At 41.1% G+C, this 12396-nt stretch overlaps 1 non-coding gene across 1 annotated transcript; it reads right to left on the bottom strand.

Annotated features, from left to right (window-relative positions):
- Nucleotides 1-236: 236 nt before the first annotated feature.
- Nucleotides 237-344, bottom strand: LOC148574649 (small nucleolar RNA R71). Its single transcript, XR_015906456.1, has one exon. It is a non-coding gene; the product is annotated as a small nucleolar RNA R71 (small nucleolar RNA).
- Nucleotides 345-12396: the final 12052 nt, after the last annotated feature.

Genomic DNA, 12396 nt, shown 5'->3' with positions numbered 1-12396 from the left:
TTCATGGACTTCCATCTGAAGATCCTTTTCAGTTCTTAACTGAATTCTTGCAGATATGTGATACTGTTAAGACTAATGGAGTAGATCCTGAAGTCTACAGGCTCATGCTTTTCCCTTTTGCTGTAAGAGACAGAGCTAGATTATGGTTGGATTCTCAACCCAAAGACAGCCTGAGCTCTTGGGATAAGCTGGTCACGGCTTTCTTAGCCAAGTACTTTCCTCCTCAAAAGCTGAGCAAGCTTAGAGCTGATGTTCAAACCTTCAGACAGAAAGAAGGTGAATCCCTCTATGAAACTTGGGAAAGATACAAACAGTTGACCAAAAAGTGTCCTTCTGACATGCTTTCAGAATGGACCATCCTGGATATATTCTATGATGGTTTATCTGAGCTATCAAAAATGTCACTGGACACTTCTGCAGGTGGATCCATTCACCTAAAGAAAACGCCTGCAGAAGCTCAAGAACTCATTGACATGGTTGCTAATAACCAGTTCATGCACACTTCTGAAAGGAATCCTGTGAATAATGGGACGCCTATGAAGAAGGGAGTTCTTGAGGTTGATACTCTAAATGCCATATTGGCTCAGAATAAAATATTGACTCAGCAAGTCACTATGATCTCTCAGAGTCTGAATGGAATGCAAGCTGCATCCAACAGTACTCAAGAGGCTTCTCATGAAGAAGAAGCTTATGATCCTGAGAACCCTGCAATAGCAGAGGTGAACTACTTAGGTGAACCTTATGGAAATACCTATAACTCATCATGGAGAAATCATCCAAATTTCTCATGGAAGGATCAAAAGCCTCAACAAGGCTTTAATAATGGTGGAAGAAACAGGTTTAACAATAATAAACCTTTTCCATCATCCACTCAGCAACAAACAGAGAACTCTGAACAAAATATTTCTAATTTAGCAAACTTAGTCTCTGATCTGTCTAAGGCCACTGTAAGTTTCATGAATGAAACAAGATCTTCCATTAGAAATCTGGAAGCACAAGTGGGCCAGCTGAGTAAAAGGATCACTGAAATCCCTCCTAGTATTCTCCCAAGCAATACAGAAGAGAATCCAAAAGGAGAGTGCAAGGCTATTGACATAAGCACCATGGCCGAACCTGTGAGGAGAGGAGAGGACGTGAATCCCAAGGAGGAAGACCTCCTGGGACGTTCAGTGACCAATAAAGAGCTTCCCTCTGAGGAACCAAAGGAATCTGAGACTCATCTAGAGACCATAGAGATTCCATTGAACCTCCTTATGCCCTTCATGAGCTCTGATGAGTATTCCTCTTCTGAAGAGTATGAGGATGTTACTGAAGAGCAAACTGCCAAGTTTCTTGGTGCAATCATGAAGCTAAATGCCAAATTATTTGGCATTGATACTTGGGAAGTTGAACCTCCCTTGTTCATCAATGAACTAAGTGATCTGGATCAACTGACATTGCCTCAGAAGAGACAGGATCCTGGAAAGTTCATAATACCCTGCACCATAGGCACCATGATCTTTAAGGCTCTGTGTGACCTTGGTTCAGGAATAAACCTCATGCCCCTCTCTGTAATAGAGAAACTGGGAATCTATGGGGTGCAAGCTGCTAAAATCTCATTAGAGATGGCAGACAGTTCAAGAAAATATGCATATGGACAAGTAGAGGATGTGTTAGTAAAGGTTGAAGGCCTTTACATCCCTGCTGATTTCATAGTCCTGGATACTGGAAAGGAAGAGGATGAATCCATCATCCTAGGAAGACCTTTCCTGGCCATAGCAAGAGCTGTGATTGATGTTGACAGAGGTGAAATAGTCCTTCAATGAAATGAGAACTCCCTTGTGTTCAAAACTCAAGGATCTCCCTCTGCAACCTTGGAGAGGAAGCAGAAAAAGCTTCTCTCAAAGCAGAGTCAACCAGAGCCCCCACAGTCAAACTCTAAGTTTGGTGTTGAACTCCCATATCCAAACTCTAAGTTTGGTGTTGGAGAGTCTCAACAAAGCTCTGCACATCTGTGAGGCTCCATGAGAGCCCACTGTCAAGCTATTGACATTAAAGAAGCGCTTGTTGGGAGGCAACCCAATTTTTATTTATCTAACTATATCTTTCTTAGTTATATGTCTTTGTAGGTTCATGATCATGTGAAGTCACAAAATAAATATAAAAATTGAAAACGGAATCAAAAACAGCAGAAGAAAAATCACACCCTGGAGGAGCATCTGTCTGGCGTTCAGCGCCAGAACAGAGCATGGTTCTGGCGCTGAACGCCCAAAATGGACAGCTTCTGGGCGCTGAACGCCAGAAATGGCACACAAATGGGCGTTGAACGCCCAAAATGGCCACCAACCTGGCGCTGAACGCCCAGAGTTGTGTGCAAAGGCATTTTTACATGCCTAATGGGTGCAGGGATGTAAATCCTTGAACACCTCAGGATCTGTGGACCCCACAGGATCCACTCAGGATCTGTGGACCCCACAGGACCCACTCAGGATTTGTGGACCCTACAGGATCCCCACCTACCTTCACTCACTTCTTCTCACCACTCTCTTTCACACAAACCACATATACACTCTTCCCCAAAAACCCTTCACCAATCACCTCAAACTCTCTTCCCCATCACCTCTTCACCACTCACATCCATCTACTCTTCCCCATAAACCTACCTCATAAACTCCACCTACCTTCAAAAATTCAAAACCAATTTCCCACCCAAACCCACCCATATGGCCGAAACCTTCCCCCTCCCTTCCCTATATAAAGACCTCCATTCTTCGTCAAATTCACACAACACATCCCTCTACACTCCTCTTGGCCGAAACCACATCTCCCTCTCTCTCTCCATATTTCTTCTTCTTCTTCTATTCTTTTGTTTATTGCTCGAGGGTGAGCAATATTCTAAGTTTGGTGTGGTAAAAGCATAAGCTTTTTGTTTTTCCATTACCATTGATGGCACCTAAGACCGGAGAATCCTCTAGAAAGGGGAAAGGGAAGATAAAAGCTTCCACCTCCGAGTCATGGGAGATGGTAAGGTTCATCTTCAAAGCCCATCAAGACCATTTCTATGATGTTGTGGCCAAGAAGAAGGTGATCCCTGAGGTCCCTTTCAAACTCAAAAGAAATGAGTATCCGGAGATCCGACATGAAATTCAAAGAAGAGGTTGGGAAGTTCTAACAAATCCCATCCAACAAGTCGGCATCCTAATGGTTCAAGAGTTCTATGCCAACGCATGGATCACCAAGAACCATGATCAAAGTAAGAACCCGGATCCAAAGAACTATGTTACAATGGTTCGGGGGAAATACTTGGATTTTAGTCCGGAAAATGTGAGGCTGGCGTTCAACTTACCAAACATGGAAGAGAATGCACGCCCCTACACAAGGAGAGTCAACTTTGATCAAAGGTTGGACCAAGTCCTTATGGACATATGTGTAGAAGGAGCTCAATGGAAGATTGACTCCAAAGGCAAGCCGGTTCAACTAAGAAGATTGGACCTCAAGCCTGTAGCTAGAGGATGGTTGGAGTTCATTCAATGCTCAATCATTCCCACTAGCAACCGGTCTGAAGTTACTATAGACCGGGCCATCATGATCCATAGCATCATGATTGGAGAAGAGGTGGAAGTTCATGAGATTATACCTCAAGAACTCTACATGGTGGCTGACAAGTCCTCCACTATGGCAAGGTTAGCCTTTCCTCACCTCATCTGCCACCTATGCAATTCGGCTGGGATTGACATAGAGGAAGATATCCTCATTAAAGAGGACAAGCCCATCACTAAGAAAAAGATGGAGCAAGAAAGAGAGCCCAGTGATGGAGCTCAAGAGGCACAAGAAGCTCATTTCCATGAGATCCCAGAGATGCCTCAAATGCACTTTCCTCCACAAAATTATTGGGAGCAAATCAACACCTCCCTAGGAGAATTGAGTTCCAATATGGGACAACTAAGGGTGGAACATCAAGAGCACTCCATCATGCTTCATGAAATAAGAGAAGATCAAAAAGCAATGAGGGAGGAGCAACAAAGACAAGGAAGAGACATAGAAGAGCTCAAGGACATCATTGGTTCCTCAAGAAGGAAACGCCACCATCACTAAGGTGGATTCATTCCTTGTTCTTGCTTTCTCTATTTTTCGTTTTCTATGTTATGTGCTTATCTCTGTTTGTGTCTTCATTACATGATCATTAGTAGTTAGTAACTATGTCCTAAAGTTATGAATGTCCTATGAATCCTTCACCTCTCTTAAATGAAAAATGTTTTAATTCAAAAGAACAAGAAGTACATGAGTTTTGAATTTATCCTTGAACTTAGCTTAATTATATTGATGTGGTGACAATGCTTCTTGTTTTCTGAATGTATGCTTGAACAGTGCATATGTCTTTTGAAGTTGTTGTTTAAGGATGTTAAATATGTTGGCTCTTGAAAGAATGATGACTAGGAGACATGTTATTTGATAATCTGAAAAATCATAAAAATGATTCTTGAAGCAAGAAAAAGCAGCAAAGAACAAAGCTTGCAGAAAAAAAAAAGAAAAAAAAAATAGGCGAAAAAAATATAGAAAGAAAAAGCAAGCAGAACAAGCCAAAAGCTCTTAAAACCAAGAGGCAAGAGCAAAAAGCCAATAACCCTTAAAACCAAAAGGCAAGGGCAAATAAAAAGGATCCCAAGGCTTTGAGCATCAGTGGATTGGAGGGCCTAAAGGAATAAAATCCTGGTCTAAGCGGCTAAACCAAGCTGTCCCTAACCATGTGCTTGTGGCGTGTAGGTGTCAAGTGAAAACTTGAGACTGAGCGGTTAAAGTCAAGGTCCAAAGCAAAAAAAAAAAAAAAGAGAGAGTGTGCTTAAGAACCCTGGACACCTCTAATTGGGGACTTTAGCAAAGCTGAGTCACAATCTGAAAAGGTTCACCCAATTATGTGTCTGTGGCATTTATGTATCCGGTGGTAATACTGGAAAACAAAGTGCTTAGGGCCACGGCCAAGACTCATAAAGAAGCTGTGTTCAAGAATCATCATACTGAACTTGGAGAGTCAATAACACTATTCGAAATTTGAAGTTCCTATAGATGCCAATCATTCTAAACTTCAATGGATAAAGTGAGATGCCAAAACTATTCAAGAGGCAAAAAGCTATAAGTCCCGCTCATATGATTGAAGCTCTGTTTCATTGATAGTTTGGAATTTATAGTATATTCTCTTCTTTTTATCCTATTTGATTTTCAGTTGCTTGGGGACAAGCAACAATTTAAGTTTGGTGTTGTGATGAGCGGATAATTTATACACTTTTTGGCATTGTTTTTAGTATGTTTTTAGTAGGATCTAGTTACTTTTAGGGATGTTTTCATTAGTTTTTATGTTAAATTCACATTTCTGGACTTTACTATGAGTTTGTGTGTTTTTCTGTGATTTCAGGTATTTTCTGGCTGAAATTGAGGGACTTGAGCAAAAATCAGATTCAGAGGTTGAAGAAGGACTGCTGATGCTGTTGGATTCTGACCTCCCTGCACTCAAAGTGGATTTTAGGGAGCTACAGAACTTGAAATGGCGCGCTTCCAATTGCGTTAGAAAGTAGACATCCAGGGCTTTCCAGCAATATATAATAGTCCATACTTTGGCCAAGAATAGACGACGTAAACTGGCGTTCAACGCCAGCTCTCTGCCCAAATCTGGTGTCCAGCGCCAGAAAAGGAGCCAAAACCAGAGTTGAACGCCCAAACTGGCATAAAAGCTAGCGTTCAACTCCAAGAAAGACCTCTACACGTGCAACACTCAAGCTCAGCCCAAACACACACCAAGTGGGCTCCGGAAGTGGATTTATGCATCAATTACTTACTCATGTAAACCCTAGTAGCTAGTTTATTATAAATAGGACCTTTTACTAGTCTTTTTGACATCCTGGATTGTATTATTGATCCTGTGATCACGTTTTGGGGGCTGGCCATCTCGGCCATGCCTGGACCTTTCACTTATGTATTTTCATACGGTAGAGTTTCTACACTCCATAGATTAAGGTGTGGAGCTCTGCTGTTCCTCAAAGATTAATGCAAAGTACTACTGTTTTCTATTCAATTCATCTTATTTCGCTTCTAAGATATCCATTCGCACCCAAGAACGTGATGAAGGTGATGATTATGTGTGACGCTCATCACCATTCTCTCCTATGAACACGTGCCTGACAAACACTTCCGTTCTACATGAAATAAGCTAGAATGAATATCTCTTAGATCTCCTAACCAGAATCTTCGTGGCGTAAGCTAGAATGATGGCGGCATTCAAGAGAATCCGGAAAGTCTAAACCTTGTCTGTGGTATTCCGAGTAGGATTCAATGATTGAATGACTGTGACGAGCTTCAAACTCGCGAGTGCTGGGCGTTAGTGACAGACACAAAAGGAGGGTGAATCCTATTCCAGCATGATCGAGAACCGACAGATGATTAGCCGTGCTGTGACAGAACATGTGAGCATATTTTTCACTGAGAGGAGGGGATGTAGCCACTGACAACGGTGATGCCCTTGCATAAAGCCAGCCATGGAAAGGAGTAAGACTGATTGGATGAAGATAGCAGGAAAGCAGAGATTCAGAGGAACAAATGCATCTCCAGACGCTTATCTGAAATTCTCACCAATGATTTATATAAGTATTTCTATCCCTTTTGTTATATTAAATTCGAAAACACCATTATCAATTTATATCTGCTTGACTGAGATTTGCAAGGTGACCATAGCTTGCTTCATACCAACAATCTCCGTGGGATTCGACCCTTAATCACGTAAGGTATTACTTGGACGACCCAGTGCACTTGCTGGTTAGTTGTATCGAAGTTGTGAACCATGGTATTGGCACCATGTTCTTGGCGCCATTGCCAGGGAAAGAAAGATCCATGAATTTTACATAATTAAAGTGTAATCACGATTACGCGTACCAAGTTGCTCACGTTGCCAGGGATTGTTTGAGCCTGGACATCACAATTTCGTGCACCAATATACTATGCTAGCAAAGTCCTTAATGAAACTCAAAGAAATTATACCACTACTGAAAAGGAGTTGCTAGCAATAGTTTTTGCATTTGACAAATTTAGATCATACCTCATTGGTGCTAAAGTGATTGTTTTTACAGATCACACAGCACTTAAATATTTGTTTGCCAAGTAAGAATCAAAGCCAAGACTAATAAGGTGGATCTTACTATTGCAGGAATTCGATATTGAAATCAGAGACAAGAAAGGAGTGGAGAACAAGGTGGCAGATCACCTATCCAGAATCCCTCATGATCAAGGTGGAGAAAATGATACAAATGTGAACGAGCTCTTCCCTGATGAGCAGTTGATGACAGTTCACAAAGCACCATAGTTCGCAGATATTGCAAATTTCAAGGCAACTGGGGCATTACCCCCAGGGATCAATAAACATCAAAAGAGGAAGCTCATGAATGATGCAAAATACTTTGTCTGGGACGAGCCATATCTCTTCAAGAAATGTTCAGATAGAATTCTTAGAAGATGTGTTTCGGAAGAGGAAGGGAGAGAAGTCCTGTGGAACTGCCACGGTTCATGCTATGGCGGGCACTTTGGAGGGGACAGAACTGCAGCAAAGGTGTTACAAAGCGGATTCTTTTGGCCCACCCTTTTCAAGGATGCCAAGGAACTAGTAAAAAGCTGCAATGAATGCCAAAGATTCGGAAACCTGCCCAAAAGAAATGCCATGCCACAAAATTTCATCTTGGAACTGGAACTGTTTGATGTGTGGGGAATTGATTTCATGGGACCATTCCCAACCTCATATGCAAACAAGTACATCCTGGTAGCAGTGGATTATGTTTCCAAGTGTGTAGAGGCTATTACAACCCCAACTAATGATAACAAGATAGTCATGAACTTCTTCAGGAAGAATATCTTTAGCCGGTTTGGAGTCCCAAGAGCCCTCATCAGTGATGGAGGGAGCCACTTTTGTAACAAACCACTAGAAGCTCTCCTCTTACGATATGGGGTAAAACACAAAGTAGCCACACCTTACCATCCTCAAACAAGTGGGCAAACTGAGATATCCAACAGAGAGCTGAAGAGGATCCTGGAAAAGACTGTGGGCGCATCTAGAAAGGATTGGTCGAAGAAGTTGGATGATGCTCTTTGGGCATACAGAACAGCATTCAAAACTCCACTTGGAATGTCTCCATATCAACTAGTCTATGGGAAGGCTTGTCATTTACCACTGGAGCTGGAACACAAAGCTCTTTGGGCTATCAAGATACTAAATTTTGACAGCATTGCTGCTGGTGCAAAAAGGATCTTGCAGCTGCAAGAGATGGAGGAATTCAGGTCACAAGCCTATGAAAACACTAAGATGTATAAAGATAAGGCAAAGAGAAAACATGACATGCATCTGGCACCCAGGAGTTTTGAAAAAGGACAGCAAGTACTCCTTTACAATTCTAAATTAAGGCTGTTCCCAGGAAAACTCAAGTCAAGGTGGTCCGGACCTTTCATGGTTACAAAAGTATCACCATATGGCCACATCGAAATCACGGATGAAGGTTCAGAGAGGACTTTTACAGTGAATGGACAAAGACTCAAGCATTATCTGGGCAACATGGGGGAAAATCCCAGAGTAAAGTACCATCTCAAGTAATTAAGAACTTGTCGAGCTAGCGACGATAAAAGAGCGCTCTGTTGGGAGGCAACCCAACCTCAGGTAGTTTCACTTTCATCTTTATTTCAATAAAAATCATAAAGTTGTTTCCCCTGTATTGTAAGGAGCTAAGTTTGGTGTTCCACACCAGCACAATCCAAGAGTGATAGTGTAGTTCTAAGTTTGGTGTTCCACTAAAGGACATTGGTTAGAATTACACTCCACTCCAAAAGAACATTGCTAGCTCCATCCAATCAAGAGAAACCACTTAGATGAAGTTAGACTATAGGTGATCATTGCTTTGTTGATAACAAGATATGAGGGTCTCTGCATATATGCAATGTTTTGTACTGGGCAAAGAACTAAGTTTGGTGTTCACACACCAAATTGAGTTCGAGAGGCACAAGCATATATGTAAGCTAACTATATCTCAAGTGCTTTGGGAACAAGCAACTTCCAGTAACCTTGCAGGAATCTTATAAGGAAATGGTGCACCTTCACCCAAAGAAGTGAGGCAGCAAAAACTAGGATGATGACAAAGAGAGAGGGGGACCAGAGATCATCACCCGAAGGTTGTATTGTTACCTAATTCCATTGTACTCAGAATTGTTGAAAGTTGGAAGTCCGAATGCACTTTTGATTTGTAGTTACTCGTAGTTGAACCCTTTTTAAATTCTGTCTTTTAAGTTCTGAATAGGTCTCTGTGTGCTGGTCTTTATGTTACTGCACCATCACTTAACTTAATTGTATGCTTGTCCCTTTAAATCAAATAAAAAGAGAATGATTGTTTTCAAAAGACCAGGGTAGAGTTCATATTGTGGAAGTGCATTCATGAATCTTTGGGGTAGTCATAAGTTAGCTAAGTTGGTTCAACCACAAGGCTGGGATGACAATTATCTGGCCTGAATACTTTGCTTTGGATACACTCATGAGACTAAGTTAATAACAAGATCCTAAGAAGAGAAAAGGGAAAGAACAATGGAAGTGAAAAACAAAAGAAAAAGAGTAAGCAATAAGGCTAGGCATCAATGGTTTTAATCTTGAGGCAAGTGTCTGTGGTGCTCCTGTGTGAGGGATCTACTTGGATGAATAAGCTCTTAGGGGTGCCTTAGCACTTGGTAACTTGGGTTAACTAACTCGGGATTATCAGCTGAAAGTCCACTATCAAGAGTAACCTTCACTAGAACACTTAGTAACCCAAAGAGTTGCTGGACACCAAGGTCTCAAGAAAAGAAAATAAATAAACTAAATGCCTGTAGTGTGTATGTATGGGGGATAGGCTTGAGGGAGTAAGTCCTTAGGGGTGTCTCAACACCTAGCACCTTGAACCAACTGGTTCGGGAGTGTTGGCTGAAAGCTTATCTTAAAGAGTTGCCCCCTTACAGAGCACTTAGCCTAAATAACACAAACTACCCTTGAAATAACAATAAAAGGATCAATGAATAAAAGTCTCATAGGATATAAAGAAAGTGGGTATTTTAGGACATGATAAAGGTCTGAAAGCCAGTAATGGAATGAACCTAAATTGCTATGCATGAAACCACCATAAAATCAGTAACATAACTTCCACAAGAATGACTCATTCCTCTGGATATTCCATTCATCATTCTCTTGTTCCAGTACTTGCTTAGGGACAAGCAAGCTTTAAGTTTGGTGTTGTGATGCCAGGGCATCTTGGCCAGTTTCACTGACCTTTTCTTTACTGTTTTTAGGTTAGTTTCATGCATTTCTTTAGGAAATAAGCTAGTTTTGGGTAGATATTCACTTATGCCTTGATTCAAGCATACATTGTGCATTTTACATAATTTCATGAGGATTTTGCATAAGTTTAGTGACAAATATTATGTTGCATTACTCATGACTTGGACTAGAGCTTTGATGCACTTTATTGCTTGATTTCAGGACCAAAAAGAAGCAAGAAAAGGGGAGGTAACTTGCAAGGTTAATGAGAAAAGTGATTGCCAATAACACTCTCAAAAAAAGCCATCAATGCCCACGTTAGAGAGTCACGTTAACTAAGTTAACGTGAACTCTAACGTGGAGAAGAGAAGTTGAGCCAACGTTAGTGACACTTAACATTGTCACTAACGTTGGCAATTACTCATAAGTGGTCACGTTAGAAGCCACGTTAACCTAGGTTAACGTGGCCTCTAACATTAAGGGGGGAAGAGAAGCCAACGTTAGTGACACTCAACATTGTCACTAACGTTGGCCTATGGTGCAAAGTACCACGTTAATTCCCATGTTAACTTGGTTAATGTGGGAACTAACGTAAGGGATGAAGAGTTGTCGACAACGTTAGTGACACTCAACAGTGTCACTAACGTTGAAGCAACCACACAACCCCTAAGAGTCACGTTAACTTCCACGTTAACTTGGTTAACGTGGAAGCTAACGATGAGGAATGAAGGATGAGCCAACGTTAGTGACACTCAACATTGTCACTAACGTTGGGATGGCTAAAGATGGCCACGTTAGAAGCCACGTTAACCTAGTTAACGTGGACTCTAACGTGAGACCTGGGGGCACATTGGAACGTTAGTGACAATGTTGAATGTCACTAACGTTCTCGAAGGATGGCAAGGGCCACGTTAGAAGCCACGTTAACCTAGTTAACGTGGGCTTTAACGTGAACCAAGAAGGGGCACACTGGAACATTAGTGACAATGTTGAGTGTCACTAACGTTATCGAAGGTTAACAAGGCAACGTTAAAAGCCACGTTAACCTAGTTAACGTGGGTTTTAACGTGAGGCAAAGGGGTGCATTGGAACGTTAGTGACAATGTTAAGTGTCACCAACGTTCTCAAACTTATATTCTCACTAAATATTAACACCCCTAACGTCCTGAACTAAAGTCTCCGCCCACTTCGCACTTTCTCTCTGCAAGTAAAGCCAAGCCTAAATAAAGAAAGGAATTGCTTCAAACTCAAGATCCAAAGGCCCAAGACTTGAAGAATCACACTAGAAGCTGAGAAGAGTGGTATATATAGGAGTAGCTTTGAATTGAGAAGAAGTTCTGAAGGCTAGGAAAAAGAGAACTACTCTCTGTATTTTACTTTCTTTGCAATTTCTAGTTTTGTGATGTATTCTCCATCTTTGTTTTCATTTTCAAGAGCTATGAACAACTAAACCCCTTTCATTGGGTTAGGGAGCTCTGTTGTAATTTGATGGATCAATACTAATTTTCATTATTCTTCTTCTATCTTTCCTCTTGATTTTACTTGAAAGCTTTCGATCTTCATCCAATTGAGTAGTTATCTTGGAAGAGAAGCTATTCAAACTTGGATCTCTTTTGAACCTTGAAAGAGGAATGAAGAGATCAAGCTAGAAATGCTTTCTCATGCTGGACCAAATTGGGTTTGGATGGGTATGTGACTATAACCCTCTCAATACTTGATTTGGGAAATGCATGTGGTATAATCAGTGACCATACTTCATCTCTTCTCATGAGCAATTGACCAAGGAATTGGCTATTGATCAAGATTTGAGAGATTGAATTGCAAGAAATTGTAATTCAATCACTTAAGATTGCCAAGGAGATCAATGAGTGCATTGATTGAGGAAGAGATGAAAATGAACTTGATCCGGAGAATTGCAACATCTCCTAAGCCCAATGAACTCCCCATCTCTAATCTTACCCATTCTCTTTAATTTCTGCCATTTACTTTTATGAGCAAATCCCCCATTCCCATTTACAATTCTGCAATTTATTTTCAGTCATTTACTTCCAGTTCTTTAATTCTAGCATTTACTTTTCTGTTATTTACATTCCCGCCATTTTATTTTCTGCAAC

This window comes from Arachis ipaensis, chromosome B2 (assembly GCF_059453495.1).
Source record: "Arachis ipaensis isolate K30076 ecotype BB chromosome B2, ASM5945349v1, whole genome shotgun sequence".
Classification (NCBI taxonomy): Eukaryota; Viridiplantae; Streptophyta; class Magnoliopsida; order Fabales; family Fabaceae; genus Arachis; species Arachis ipaensis.
Note: the sequence above shows the minus strand (reverse complement) of the source record. Positions and strands in the feature narration are given on the sequence as shown.